This window comes from Phragmites australis, chromosome 12 (assembly GCF_958298935.1).
Source record: "Phragmites australis chromosome 12, lpPhrAust1.1, whole genome shotgun sequence".
NCBI classification, from domain to species: Eukaryota; Viridiplantae; Streptophyta; class Magnoliopsida; order Poales; family Poaceae; genus Phragmites; species Phragmites australis.
The window spans coordinates 8171819-8188518 of NC_084932.1; the positions used below are offsets into that span (position 1 = coordinate 8171819).

At 45.1% G+C, this 16700-nt stretch overlaps 1 pseudogene; it reads left to right on the forward strand.

Moving 5' to 3' along the window:
* Positions 1-15409: 15409 nt before the first annotated feature.
* Positions 15410-16670, forward strand: LOC133886998 (glucuronoxylan 4-O-methyltransferase 3-like; annotated as a pseudogene).
* The last annotated feature ends 30 nt before the right edge of the window (positions 16671-16700 follow it).

Below are 16700 nucleotides of genomic sequence, written 5' to 3' on the forward strand. Positions count from 1 at the left end.
GTTTGCATCTAGTACATTTGCCTTGTCTAGTATTGCATGTGCATATTTCATTTCTTTGCAATGCCTAGTGTAGGTTTTTCGTATGGTAGGTTGCTTGTGTTTTTCTCTAACTCATGAGCACCTACATGGTTTATTAGTTGTAGATTCTTTTCATGGCACTTGTTTTCAAGTCTTTTATTTATGTGCCATGAGTCAAATATATAGGGTAAATTTCTCATTATTATCAATGACAAGTGCATATTTCTCACAAGTATTCGACACTTGTATGAACACATTTAGGGGGAAAATATCCTGTGGATTGTGATTTTGAGACTAACATATGTTGCAAGTCATATCTTTTGTAGTCTCATAGAATAATCTACAAGTTCTCGAAGGTACGCAATGCTTAAAGGCTTCAATTGGTATCATTGTCAAATCATTCGTATATTTAATCTACCTCCATGCATAATATGGCTTAAACTTCCTATCTTGATATATTGTTTAGTGTGCAAGTACTGTTGCATATCTACAAGTTGTTCATCACAAGTGGGTCTAATCATATGCACACACATAGAGGGAGTTTAGACCATATTATATGAGTTTCATGACTTGTGATCTATATCAATTCCTACAAGTGGTACCATCTTATTGAATCATGATTTATGAAGCTTCTCCCATTTGTTTTAATATTTTTCCTTGAATTCAACATATGTTTGTAACCTTTTTGAGATTGTTGATAAAGGGGGAGAAGTTTAGTGACCAAAGCAAGATGGCATGCCTAGGGGAAGAACAAGTAACGAAGCAAAATGCCAAGGGATGCCAAGATTGACAAAAGGGGGACAAAATTGAAGGAGCTTTTGCATAGGTCAATCAAGGTAGATAGTGGTGATAGGAGGAGAATTGTCTCCATGGCGGCCACAACAAAAGAGGGATAAAATGAAGGTAAGAATAAGGTGTGACAAAGATGAGATCTTTCCCTTACAATTGCTATCATTGTTTGTTCTTACCATACATCCAAGTAAGTAGGTAAGGCCTTGTTCCATTTACATTTGGTTTCTGGTTTTCAATTGGTATATTTTAAGTATTTGCCGTTCAGCAGATACACCGCGTACACCGCCTCCCCCCAAAACCTTCCAGGCACGTTTAGGCTCTTGAGGAGGGACCTCGCCATCGCCATCACGGTCCTATTCCTCTGCTCCACCACTCCGTATTGTTGTGGCGTGTATAGCGCAGTGAGGTGTCGTTTGATCCCAGCCTCCTCGCATAACTGGATGAACTTAGCAGAGAGGAATTCGCCACCGCGATTAATCCTCAATGTCTTGATGCGTTGCCCGCTCATGTTCTCGGCCTGTAACTTGAACTTTCTGAACATGGAGCAAGCTTGGTACTTCGACTTGATCACGAACACCCACATCCATCGTGAGTAATCATCAATAATTAGCGTAAAGTAACTATTACCGACGAGTATCGAATGTGTGATTGGCCCGTAGAGGTCAGCATGTAGCAACTCCAGTGGCTTCTCTGCCCTGAAATTTGCCACTGTTGGGAACGGCAGCCTCGCCTGCTTTGCCAGCAAACACCTGTGACATAACTCATTCGGGTGTCTGATTGGCGGCACTCCTGCCGCCATCCCCTTGTCGACAAGCAGTTTCATAGCAATGAAGTTGATGTGACCGAGCCTCGCATGCCAAAGCCACACTAGGTCTTCAAGACTGTCTAAGAGACACACCAGCGTTGCTTGATGTAGCTCAATCTTGTAGAGGCGTTTTGGAGTTTGCATCACTTTCATCAGCAACCGTGCAGGACTATTATCATACACATGTAGATGTTTAGCATCCATGATCACCTTGTGTCCAACTACGGTAATTTGTCCAGGGCTGATAATATTGCTGCACAGTCTTGGAATGTAGTAGACTTCCTGCAACAGCCACTGGTCTTTGTTCTTGCAGCTGAACACAACAGACCCTAAGCCCATGATCTATACCGTGGAGCCATCACCAAATTTCACCTTTCTAGTGACACCTTCGTCCAGCTCTCTGAACTTCTCTTTGTCACCGGTCATGTAATTACTGGCCCCATTGTCCAGGTACCAGACCTCAGAGCTGGAGCCTCCCTCCATTGTGTCGCGCAGTTCCGACTTCACTTTCTCCTAATTTAGCATCACGGCTCCCCGTTGGTGCTGGTATTCTTGTGCTAGCTCTTCTGACACCACGAGTAGCAAGGCCAGCTCGGTGTCATCAGCACGAGTGAGATGTGTCTCTTCTTCCTTCTTCTTTGGAGCCATGCACTCATTCACGTAGTGCCCCATCTTGTGGCAGTTGAAGCACTTGATGTGGCTCTTGTTGCGGCGAACGTTGCCCGAGCCGCTCTCCTTGTCATTGCGCGACATCCCATTGCGACCACCTCTGCCACGGCCTCTACTGCGTCCACGACCACCCCGATCGCAGTTGCTGATATCTACAGCAAGGTGGAATTTACCCTTGTTACTTGATGAGGAGTTGCCACCATCCTTCTTCTGCCGCGCCTGCCACTCGGCCTGAGTGAATAGAAGCTGGCTGTCACCGATGCTATTGCCACCGGATGCACATGGGCGAGTACGTTCTTCAAATGCCTTAAGCCGCCCCACGGCTTCCTCGAACGACATCTTATCAAGGTCGTAGAACTGCTCGATCCTGGCGACCACACTCAGGAATCAATCCGACACGGTGTCGAACAACTTTTTGACCAATGCAGCGTCGTCGAGCATCTCCCATAGGTTTGCATACCTGATAGACATGCTATTGAGCCTTCTGACGTACTGGTCCAGGCTCTCTCCCTCCTGCATGTTCATGGCGTTGAAGTTGCTCTTCAACGTTAGAAGCCGCGCGTTCTTGATGCGATCCGCACGAACGAACCTTGTGTTCAGACAATCCCAAACCTCCTTCGCAGTTTTCTTCCTTACCACCTGCATCAGGAGATCCTCTGGGAGCGCTTGGAAGAGATGCGATCTCGCCTTCTTGTCCTTCTTCTTGTCGACTACCGCACCGGCCACTAGCTCGATTGCTTCCCAAACGCCTTGATCTTCCATCATCGCCTGCACGCGAATCACCCAGCTTTTGTAGTTTATCGTCGTCAACTACGGGTACAAGAACGGCTCACCGCCGCTCTCCCACGCCACCTCGCCCTGAGGTACGATCGATAACTTCACAAGTTAGTGCTACGCACTACGAGCTCTGATGCCAAATGTTGGGTCCGACCACTGGATCACGTGCACGACCACTGCGGATTCGCGACAATGCAAGCGACCAGGCTTCTCGACCACCCAAGCGACCAGCTTGAGCGACCAGTCGTACGTGCTTGACCATGACTAGTCTGGCTATCTGCCATGTACGTGCTGCTCTCGATCACGCCGATTGACCAGCAATGCCCAGTTACTCCTGACTCGCGTACTACTCGGCGAGAACAAACTCGCGTATCTCAACGAGAACAATAAAACAAGGCTCTATTCAACTCGTGACTTGCACGATTCTATGTCTTGCTTATAATTTATAGATTACAACTCATAGTTATAGCGACATGCTAACTCCGAATCCTAACACGAATCGTGCCATCACACGATCTGACTCTGACTCGAACTCTGCACACATACGAACGACGTTATAGCTGTATACGAACCGTGTACGAACTTCTTGCTTTCGCACTATCGTGAAACGAGTCTCCGAAACCTACGACAAGGATTAAGTTCAACACAGCCACCATTCCTTAGGCAGGAAATAAGGCTCGGATGGCCCTGAGATGCTGCTCAGACAGAGAATGACCGAAGAGCTTGATGTATGCCTGATGTAGCTGCGGCGAGATGGCCTCGCCCTCCTTGAGAAGGCCCAACTTGCGCATGAGTAGAAATTCACCCCGTTTGGACGATCTTACTGACGAAACGCTTGGCTGTGCAGCGAGGCGTTTGCTTCTCAAAACCTGAGCCGTGCGCGTGGACTGTACATTCCTGCGAGGAGGAGACACCAAAGGCACCGGTATCTCCCAGATCAATCCCTGGAGAAAGGTCCTGACCGCCGAGTCATCAGCAGGGAGCGTTGGGGTATCCACGGATGCAGAGCTATTTTGTAGTTCAGCGTGGTCGTCCGACAACGAGCACGCCAGTACTTGGAGACCTGTTAACCAGCCGACAACAGGCACGACGACGGACCTGCGAAGATGTGCAGCTGCGGCCAGCAGAGCGAGCATGCGTTCTACTTACTCGGCCCTCATCGCAAAGGCCCGAGGACGCGCGGCCCCCAGATCGTAGGCTAGCCCGGTCATGAGCCATAGCACCACCGCGGCACCGACGCCGCGAGTAAACGAGAGTAACAGGATGAAGTGTCGCGGACCGTAGAAGAGGATGGGCAACCATCTGGGTGCCCACAGGCACCATAGACGGAGTGTCATCATGGCCGCTGGAGTGAACGACCGCGGAATCTGGAGTGTTAGCTTCACGGGGAGGAGACAGCGCGCCGACCACGCGTGCAGGTTGCAAGGGAGTTTGAAGCAACCCATGGGTGTGAGAGAGTCCATCGCAGACCTTAAGGCCAAAAGCCTGTTGTGGAGATGCTTCACTGGCGCTCACGGACGCGGCCAACGGGTCCTGAAAGCCTGTCTGTGGAGAGCGGATGAGTCATGAGTGGCGTAGCACAGTCTGCGTCCACGGATGGGGCCGAGCGACGAAACTCGACAGTCATCGGGTCAAAGGCCCTAGAACAGCCAGTGTCACAGACGGGGAGTAGGAGAGCAATAGGATCATGCTCCCTAGCCTGCAAGGCTGCAACGCGCCGAACGAAGGGTTCAGCATGGCAGCGCGTACCGGCTCAGACATGTGAGGGCGCCTCGCCTCAATGGACGCGATCTGAAAAGAGCCGAACGTAACGTGCGTGGAAGTCGAGAAAGAAGGCAGCACTCCGGCGGCCCACCGGACGCCGCGAGAACGGCCATGGACCGACGAAGCAGTTTTTGGCCGCCGCGGCCGGCAAGGGTAAGTGAGACAACCGCCTCCCCCGAGGAAGGCCAGAGCATCCCATACCGCTAGGCAGCTCCCCGTCAAGGCCGCCGCCCCCATCACCGGAAGAGGCCGCGCCATCACTCTCGGAAGAGGAGGGAGTACGAAACTCAGCCAGCAAAGAGAGGTGAGCAGAAACGTTGTAACGAAGAGTCTTTGTTTCCATGACAAGCGGTGGAATGGCGCCGAACAATTGCTGCATGTCGGGCTCGACATAGCGAATGGCAAGAGCAGGTTCGGCCACCTCCATGATCACATTGCCGGGAATCCTCTCGGGGAAGTCACACCACGCCAAGACTCGGAGAACGGAGAGATCTGTCCGATCAGCAAGGATGGACTCGTCCTCCAGCCGCTCTACGCAACAGAGGTGCCTGAGAAGGTATTGGGCCATTCTCCTAAGATCAGGTCATAACTGTTTAGCTGGAGTAGCTTAAACGAATTTAGGAATTGAGTCCCTTGAATATAGTATTCCAAATTTTCAGTGGCCGTGTCCATTAAGAGTTCTCCTCCAGCTACTGTCACTCTTCTTCCCTCAATAGTCTTCAGTCGACAATTACTCAGTACAGCAAACTGGTAACTCATGAAGGTATTTGTGCTTCCACTATCCACTAGAGCTACTGCCCTCTTTCCATGGATGTGAGTGATTAGTGAGAAAGTCTGATGACCAGAGGTCCCTTCAATAGCATGTGTGGATATTAGCATTACCTGCTCCTGTTCAACTTCAGAATTAGTCTGCACTTCACCTTTGCCACCCAATGGACTACTTGGAGCTGTTTCATATGTTGGTATAGTGTGGTCCTCTTCCTTTTCTTCCAGGTCTTCACCAGAAATCTCCATTAAAATGGTATGCAATATTTTCTTGATTTTTCAATTATGTTGAGGGCTCTTGACAATTCCAATAAGTTTTCTTGTCTGCACCCCATCTGTTACCCTTTTCACCAACGGGTGTGACTTTCTTCTGATGCCCATTTCTGCTAGGTGTGGTATTTTGCAAACTTTGGGTGGTGGGTTGAATACCCTTTTGTATATACTAGCTTGTTCCAAAAGTTTTGCATACAAAAAAACTTCCAAAAGGTTGTTGGGTTGGTAACAGGTGACTTGGTGTGAATTTGATTCTTCAGACCCCCAATGAAACTGCTCAAAAAGACATTCATGTAGATATGGGTGTTCCCTCTTAAACGAGGCCATACACTTCTCAAACTTATCAATGTACTGGGTGACTGTCCCTATCTGTTGAAGATTTATAAACTTAAAAACTGCTTCATGAATGCTGAGCTGCTGCCAAGAAATCAATTGCCAAGGTACTCCTAAATTCCTAATCCCATGAACCAATATTCAACTTTGTCCACAAAATGAGCAGATGCTAGGTTAACCCACTGAGAGTAAGGAGTTCCTATCACCTCAAAAAAACCCTCACATTGCCTAATCCACCCACTCGGATTATCTCCACTGAATAATGGGATTTCCAACCTAGGCCCTTTTATAATTGCTTCAGCATATACTTGATTGTTACCCTATGGTTCGTTCCTAATTACTCTCTACTGCTCCATCACATTCACTCCAGGATAAAAACTATTTCCTGGCCTATGCCCAACATCATCGTGACTTGGGGCTCCCAACCCATATAGATTATAGTTTGGCACACATGGGTACCGATTTTCTCTCAAGGGAAAAACAGTGGGTACTGATGAATGGGTGTATATAGGCCGTGGAATGAATTGGGTGCTCTGAGGGATCCCACCATGCATCTGATTCACATCCACTTCCCTAATCACTCCAGGAACTCCCCTTGACGCAACAGTATCAGAGATAGCAGGTAGGTATGTAGGTTGGGATTCAGTATTCAGGATACCTGAACCACCAGAACTTGGTACCCTGACCATGGCTTCGTTGGTGCCAGCTTCTTCAGATTCTTTCCTCGTCATCACCAGCAATATCTTCTTGATCTCTGCAACGTCCAGATCTGCATGCTGCCTCCAAATCTTGTTCACTTCAGTCTTCCAGCCATCTTCAGAAGTTGATCCCATCTTCACAAAGAGTGGATCTACAGGCAGCTCAGAGTTACTCCTCGCTATAAGCCTGCAAGATCCAAGTCTACCGCCACCTAAAGTCAGCGATCGGTTAAGGAATTTTACGCAAGAACTTATCTCACAACCCAAACACGAATATGACTTCCCGCTGTCGCCACCACAGAGATTTCAATCTCTGGCTCCCAGAATTCTACACATAGACAACTATTGTGCAACCCTCGCAGTCAACTATGGTTCTACCGATGATCGCCGCCGATCTCCGAGGATCAGAGAGGCTCTGATACCCTTATGTCAGGCCCTGAAGAACTCGAGCTTTGAACACGACGAACACACACGAGCTGGAACACAGAGACGATGGAAGGTTCTGGAAACTTCCCCAGAACCAGGACTGCTGGCCTATGCTACCAACTACGAGACAACAGAAATGATCATCTTATATTCCCTTCCATTTCCTCTTCGGGTTTTAGCATCCAATGTTCAGACAACATCCGAGTCTTAAGATTACAAAGGCGTATTCCACCAGACAAAATGTAAAAAAGACATAACGAAAATGATGCCAAACAGTAAGAATCTGGGCCGTAGATCTTTCCTGCCTCGATGCTGACCGTCAGATCTTCATAACCAAACCATACCGCTTCGCGCCTTCTTTCTGCAGTCTCGCTCCCACCTTCAGAACTTTTAGTTTTCGTCAGACTCAATTTCTTCAGGTCTGACAAAACGCAAGCCAGATCGGAGCCGAGCTCTGCTGCTGCCATGTTTTTATCGTCAAGCCTAAAATGAATTCGATCTCGAGCTCTCTCTTACCCTCGGCTATAAATAGCGCCCAGGTCGCCCTTCCCGAGCACCCCGCTCCTTTGCCAAACCTTCTGCAAGTCCACGCTGCTTGAAAGCTTTTCAACATCATGCGCGCACTCGCCGGAGTTGTATCACTGTCGCTAGCGCAAAGGAGACCATCCCGACGGCCGAATGCTAGAAAAACGGGTTTACGTGAGCTTCACAATCTCTTTCCGCCGCTCACCGGAGGGAGAAAACCATCGCAGCGCGATCCGGGCGGGTCTCCGGCCGAGCGCCGCCGTGGAGACAAGTGTCGCCGCCGTCTGGATGTCGGAAAGGGAGAAGGTAAGGCTGCTGGCCATCCGATTCATGATCTTCGGTCTAGATTCAATGATCCATAAAACCAGTCAGTAGGCTGAGTCAACGCCACGTTTGCCCTATTGCCCAGGTGTCATCCTAGTCAGCAGAGCCTAGTCGGCATCCACCTCCGAGCCATGTCCTTCCCCTGTCACCGCCGCATCAGCTCTAGCACCTATTTTTCAGCCCAATCAGCTGCCATAGGCATACACGTCTGCCCAGTCAACCTTTTTGGTTTTCTTTTTGTTTCCTTTTCGGTGCTGACATCATAAATAGTTTAACAATGCAATAATTAGGTTTCTTGTATAAAAACAATTCTGTTATTTGGTTTTATTGTGATAATTGTTTTTATGTGTTTTCTTAGTAATATAATCTGGTTAATAATTTGATAATGGTTGTTTAATGCTTTCTTCAATAGAAAATAATTCTAGTAATGTTTCCTTGTATAAATCCAATAAATGTGCCTTCCAGTATAAAAGTAATTATTAAAATAGGATAAAGTCTGAAAATAGTTTTAATAGTGTTATATAAGGTTATCCAATTCTGTTTGATGTTTTAGTATAGTGTTATAATTCAAATAAATGCTAATAAATTCTAGAAAATCACAAATGACTCCAAAAAAATTCTAGAAAATTCCTAGCAATATAATTTCATCTGTAAATAATCTTTTTACCCTGTTTTAATCTTTCAAAAGCCGTAACTTGTTAACTGCAGCTCTATTTTGACCCTCTCGTTAGCGGATTGTCCGAAAAGTGTGATCTAGTGTGTGATGATGTTATTGTGTGATATTTGGTTCTTTTTGGATTTTGGTGTTTATGTGTGTCTTTTCGCTTATGTTCGTGAATAGACGTTAACGTTCGAGAGGAGCTGGAAGGACTTCAAGTACAAGACTTCGAAGACCCAACTAAGTCGAGTGAAGGCAAGTTGTGTTCCTGAACATATTTATCCTAATTTTTAAAATATTTTATTTTACAAACATGCATGCTAATAATTTATTGGGAATCCCAAGAGTTAGGTTTTACCCTAGTTTTCCTTTATCATCCTTACTGCCATGGATATGGTGTTTTAGGTTGTGGAAGGGTAGATGATGCTTAACCTTGCTTGGGATGTTGATTATGATAATGGCTCAATGAATATGATAATGGTCCTATGCAACCATGATAAAATATGAAGGTATAATTTCTATATCAACATGGTATAGGAATTTGAGCAATAGTTGGATGAGACCGGTATAGGATGTATGGTTGAGTTCGTGGTAACTTGCTCAAATCTAATGACCGATTTATAGAGTGATCTTTCCCTATAAACAGTGCAACCACAAGCCTGGTATGGGATAGGTCTATCCAATTAATTTGCTTACTCTCAGCATGGTGTAGACCATTTGGTGGTACGGAAAATAGAAGGGTGTACTTCCTAAAATCCGTAAGGTGCAAGAGGGGGCTTCTATTGTTGAGATGTATTCATGTGGCGGTGAAACCCTAGCGGGGATATATGTACTGAGAGGGGTATTGTAAAGGCTATGTAGTGATTTTCTAGTCGCACACCTTGAAAGTGTGTAAGTGTCTCACGAACACAGATATCATGGATAATCATAACTTGTGGGTAAAATGTACAATCTCTGCAGAGTTAAAATTGAATATTAAGTTGTACTCACGGTTACAAGCAACAAGGAAAACCTCGCATGATTAGAGTTTTATGGTATGGTCAAGTGTGGTCAACTATGGTTATGGGAACCATAGTTGAGGTGTTGATTAATCATGATGGTTGGAATCGTGGTTGACATGGTTTGATAGTTGGTCAACCTTGGCGGTGGGAGTCATGGTTGAGGTGTTGGTTGGTCAACCTTGGTGGTGAGAACCTTAGTTAAGGTGGTCAAGATGGTTGGAATATTAAGGTTAGATGTTTATTTATTATCATTCATTTAATTATTTACTCACTTTTCAATTGTTTTGTAATAAATGTTGCTTTTCTGCAGAAGAGCTAAATCAGCCTTATTGTTGTCAAAGCCTTCATATGCGTATTATTTCCTCACAACTTGCTGTGATAACATGTACTCACACTTGCTATAACCAAACACTCAGTTGAGAAAGATTTTAAAAACTTTGTGGAGTATGTATTCTAGGGGGGTGTTCTCTATCGATTTCCTATGGAGTTAATAGTAAAGATAAAGAATACATTTAGGATCCACTATAGTTTATTTGGTTCTTCGATTAAGGTATGGATATTACAATGATTATCATCAATGAAGTCACTATATGTTTAGATTGATTTCTAGGCTCAGCACATATATGAGATTAGTTTTTTCCTTTGACCGGTCTTGATAAGAACAGTTATTAAATTATGATACCAATCAATAAAGTTTGTTCTTGAAAGTTTTTCTTTTTCAAAAATTGATCGCAAGATAAAATTGGAATTGACATTAGCAGTATGTGCCATGGTATACAATAGAAACTGAACATGCAAAGTTGAGCACTATATTTATGTGAATCTTCTATTAAATAATATAATAAAAGACACTCCTGCTATATCCTTTTAAATTATTTCCCTCTAACAACATACAGCAGGTCAAGATCCATATTGAACTAAGTTCTAGTGTATCATTGCTAAAAACCTAGTGACATAAGTAAGCAACACTTTGCTAATCATATCATATATGACTCTTATTTGTTGGGTGACATCGAATGCCTCGGCGTCCAACTCCATACCCTAAAGCCCAAAATCATTTTGATAGCTTTATTAAGTAAGCCAATACTATGCATGTGAATGTTCGACATCCACTCTATCTGGTTAAGATAAATGATAGCACCCTGCTTTGGCAGACCTACCAAACAATAATCAGAACCTATGTAGGTGTAGCTATTGGAAGGGCATCAATTACTCTTAATTTTTCTGAGAAAAGCTATTCTATCATGTTTGCATATCCATCTCATAGCAAACATGAAGGAAATAGCATGACATGAATTTAGGTAAACATCACAGGCAATAATATTAAATGGTGATATAGTATAGCCGCTTCACATGGTGATCTCTATCACCACGTTCCATGTGCTCCATGCCATCATGCTTCAAGTTCCCATGATCATATACTAATGTAAGCATCACGTGTCAGCACGCAGACCATTATACAATAACATGACAACCTTTAGCTGCAATTAAACATGACACGCATGCCATAAAAATTATATACATGCATCACATACATATAAAGTCCATACTATTCACATCATTCCATTCAAAAACAAGTAAAGTGTAGAATTGAATTCTAACGGCGTGATGTGAACACATTGTCCTTAAAAGCCCTATATTTGTACATCACGTTATCTATAAAAAACACTATAAAAATTCCATCAGATTGATCATATCAAGCCGATTCTGAGCCATTCAGAATGCCTCTATTTTCACTAGTCAATTATATTGATCATCACGCTAGGTTCCCTTGAAAGAATAGCAACACACAACCTCGATCTACCAGCTTTCGACTTATGTCAGCGCATACTGTTATCCCCGATGGTGATTCCAACCGGTAGGGGTAAGTTGCGGCGCGCCCTAGTGGTGATGTGACGCTATCTATTCATACCTCAACTGACCCCTAAAACCAATTGACCTCATCAACTCGTGCAACAACTGATTCATAAAATGAACCAATCTCAAAGATAGCAATAGATCCAATCTACTACTACTACATATTAGCTATATGCGATTGATCCAGATCAAAAACTACGTAGGATGGCTCTGATGCCATTATTAAGGAACGGGTAGGATACGACAGCACAAAATAAAATTTTCTACCATGTTCAACCAGGAAACCATGTGAGTATGGGATCGTGGATTATTACCACTTGACGTGCAGCACAACGGAAAAGGAGTTGGAGAGACCAGTCCAACATCATGCGCTTTAATGTAGAGCAAGTAGCCAAACTCAACAGGGTGATTGTCCCATCCACCAAATCTCCTCCTCGAGTAGATGTAGGCCACTGGCTTCCTAGTCCGGTGTGTTCCGACTTCCTAGTCAGAATAGAAGTCAACTCGGTAGCCATCGAGTTCAACTCATTAAGCCGATCAGCGCCACAGTTGCAACATTGACCCTACGGTATCCACATGTCCTAAGGTTTTGGGAGGTTTGGTGGAGGAGGCGCGACTAGAGTTTGGAGTGGTTGAACCATGCTTGCGCTCTCCCCACACCCCTCTATATAAATCCCACTAATGGGCTTCCACATTGGTGGTCCATTAGAACTCTAATCCCACATGGATCAAAATCTAATCAAAACACCTAATGGATTCAATACGTATAGGTTGTTTCAACACATTAAGTGTATGACCCGTTAGGTTCATGTATAAACAGTATAACTCAAAAACCATTTTTCGAACCAAAATTAACAATGGTCTCTAGCAAGGTATATTGACTCCCAAATATACATAAAGATCATATTGGCTAAACAATGACATACATATGCACCAATCCTTTTGCCTCATGATACTAGTCAAGCTCAAGGTAAGACACGCGTCATCCTTATGATAGCTTAATCATTCACTCAATCTTGTAGTGGATTACTAAACTCATGATTAACTCTTTAATCATATTGGCATGGTCATGCACTTTCTAATCCAACCACATTTAGGGGCCCAAATATATCTCTCCCATAATATAGGAGGGGCAAATTCCATCTTGATCACGTTACAGAGTAGCATTTGATAGCTTTGTATACCATTATATTTTGGGAATCAATGATGATCTTAGGTATAAGGATCCTACAGTATACCATTTGAGATTAAAATTGATGGGATATCATATTACAATCTCAACAGTATCTCGAGGTAGGTCTATCCAACACCATGTTCTCTAACATATGTTCACATTATTGATTTAATATCTCTATATCTATGATCCATGAAACATGATCATTAATAAATACATGTGTTAGTCTGTGAATCATTATTATCCCATATAATGATATAAGACTAGGGATCATTTAGATAGTGCTAGCGAGCTATGTAATGGAAGTTGTGTAGCAACATCAACCTGACTTTATATTGGCTTCACGGTGCTGACCATGTTTTGGCTAGCTTTTGGGGGGTATAGCATTAAATTGTAGATGAATGTTACAGATTTTACATGAATGCTAGAGGTTGATTTTAGTTGGCATGACAAAGTTTTCTGTTCTCAAGCTATATCATATTTTCTTATGTTAATTTTATAGATTCCAATATGAGAAATAATGTTAGAGTTAGTTTTGTAGTTACCAATTACCTTGGTATCATTCCTGGTCCTCAGGAATGCCTTCTACTTGCCAGTGGATACTAGGCTCATCCAAATCAGTTTTTTACTGTTGTTGCTATTATGCAATATGGCTTAGGTCGTCCCAACTCTAATCTTGCATCTCATCATCAAGACAACATATGATTTGTTCTCTACCCTTTTGTTTAGATGCTAGCTATCTAAATGCATATCTATTTACTTGCGATTATGCCATGGTGACATTTAGCCTTGTTGCGGCATGCATCTTCTACAGAGAGGATGACAATCCTGTGTTAAAGAAGAATCTCAGGAGGGTTATTTAGATGGAAGTATTTTCAGGTGGGTGAAGTCTGACCTACTGAATATTTTGGTGGAGTGATCTGAATATCATAAATGCAGATATGTGTAATTATGTGTTTTAGACATGTTTAGTTCGAAACAATAGATCTTTGTTCTAATGATATGTGTAATTTTAATTATCCTTTGATATGATTGCATATATGTCGTGATAAATTGTGTTCATTATGATCCTTCAGACCCTCCATCGCTACCGCTTTGACCTCATCCCCAAGCCAGGTTCCTCCTCCACCAAGCCCCTCACTACGCCGACCGAGGTGCACTCCTCCCGTGTAGAATTTTAGATAGTGTTCAATATTTTTGATGAATTTTAGCTAACATTTAAATGAATTTAATATGTTGGTTTTAGACCATTGTACAAAATTTTAGAGGTTTTTATCTTGCATGGAAATTTTTACTATTATTGGGCATTGTAGTGGTGATATTATCATTCTTGTTAAACTTGTAGTTCAAATAATGTATGTGGTAGCATGGTTCTATGTGATGTGCATATATAAGCAGTGTGTGTGTCTTTGGTATGTATGCTGTTTTTTGCAGAGTGCAAGGCAGCCAGCTCCTGAGGGCAGCCAGGAAGTAGAAAAACCATACAGCTTTATACTTAGAGGCAGATGGTTTTAAGACATGATCCATCTATGGTCATTCAACGTAAAAGCAGATGGCTTAACGGGGGAACAATATGTGATATCACACTAAAAGCACACGGTTCCTTTAATAAGCCATCTGTGATATATAACATCACTGATGTTTATTGTTGGCTATGGTGACATGGATAGTTATCATCATAGATGGATCTTGTAATGAGAATTTTCTGTGATATATGTTATAGTAGACGTTTGATAAGTAGTCTATTATTAGAGGAGTCATCACAACACTTTATGACAAGCGGAAGAAAAACCATCTGGCATGATGATTTTGAGCCGTCTAGAATAAAGTATTTTGTAGTAGTGAATGTAAACATATTTTAGCAATTAAACAATATTTTTTGTTTGCAGAAAATAATTGAGTGCACAACTCTACACCCACGTGGCCATGTCCCATGCTGGGCCTGCCCCTGAGCATCCACCTATTTTTGCCGGTGTTGATTATAAACTATCCTAGCTTCTGATAGCGTTAGGTGCTATACTATATCTATTTATTTATTAGAATTTTTTAATAACTTATGATTCTGTAACTATTTTTAATTGGAGGATCCTTTAATCCAAGTACAGATTAAACTCTTAGAGGGATGCATGCCTCATGACGTAGTATATTGATCCCCTCTCAGTAAGCATAGGCCTGGCATCAGTCGGGTCAGAGTCGGGTGCAGTAAGAACGCACCTAATCTAAAATCCGAATCGGAAAACCCGATCCAGACCCGAATCGCTTAACGGGTGGAAATATGCCTCGGGCCCTGAACCCAGCGGGAATCAAACCCACGCGGGACCAGGGACACGGTGGTGGCCGGGAGCCTGAGGTGGGCACGTCAGTGCGGGCAGGGGCGGGTCAGGTGACGGTGGTCGGGAGGCAGGTTGGTGCGGCCACGCAATTAGGTCCCTAGTCCTCATCACCCACCTCACGTACTTGCACTGCTGCATGCCTATATTGCTGATCCTTCAAGCATCAACAAAGTCCAGACCAAACCATTACGATATGACCCCCCCCCCCCCCCGGCAGAGGAATCAGTACTGGTACTCAAAAAGCTCACACACACACACAAACAATAGCGAGGTAGTGTAGTGCACGATGACGAGCCCCATGCACGCGCGGAAGGCCAAGCTAAAGAACCACCTCGTCTCCGCCAAGGCCAAGCTCAAGCACCACGTCACCCCGCGCCGCGTCCTCCTCCTCGCCGCCGCCGCGTGCTCTGCCTTCCTCCTCCTCCTCACCCTCCGCACCCTCCACTCCCCCGCGTCGCGCGGCTCCAGAGCAAGCGTCGCTGCCTCCACGCCCGCGGCCGACGTCGATCACCACGCACCACTGTCGGCGGCAGCAGCAGCGCGAGTTCACGAAGGTGCTGGCGGCCGTCGCGGAGGCGCTGGTCCACTACGCAACGTCCAACGCGACGCCCGCGGCAAACTGAGACCGAAGCCAGCGCGGCTGCGCGCGTGCTGGCGCGGCGCGCGCCGTGGAACCTCCTCGTGTTCGGGCTCGGCCACGGCAGCGCGCTCTGGGCGGCTCTGAACCACAGGGGCCGCACGCTCTTCCTCGAGGCGGACGCGGCCTGGATCGCCTCCTTCCGCGACGCGCGCCCTGCCGGCCTGGACCTCGAGGCCCTCAGGCCCACCACATCGCGTACCAACAACACGCCACCGCGCTCGCCGACGACGGCGCCGACGAGCTCCTCGCCCTCCGCGACTCCACGGAATGCACCGTCGCCGCTGCGTCCTCCCCGACGGAACCTCTCTCACCTGACCAACTGGAGCGCTCACCGTGCAAGCTGGCGCCGCGCGGGTTGCCGGCAGCTTTCTATGAGGCGGAGTGGGACGTGATCATGGTGGACGCGCCGGTGCCGGGTTGCGGCGCAGGCTCGGCGGCCGGGGGCGGGGGAGACGAACGTGCTGGTCCACGGCGTGGACAGCATGGCGGAGGAGAGCTTCTCGAGGGCATTCCTATGCGAGGGGTACATCAAGGAAGAGGCTAGCAGACTCCGGCACTTGGCCATTCCTAGCCACAGGGACAAGGACGCAATGTCATTTTGCCCTTGAGATAGTCACTAATATGCTAAAATGATATTGATATATACAACTATTGCAGGAGTTAGAGCAAGAAAGAGACATCCATAATATTTAATTCTCAACTTCTTTCCTTTTTTTTGGTTGGTCTGGTGGAACAACTTTTGTGCTATTTGATATTTGTGTGTGTGTGTGAATTCATATTTAGATTTTGTTTTTATTAATGTCTGTGTATAAACACTGGGGGAGTAGTGAAAAATCAAGGGCCCTACCATTGAGTCAATGTGTTTTTT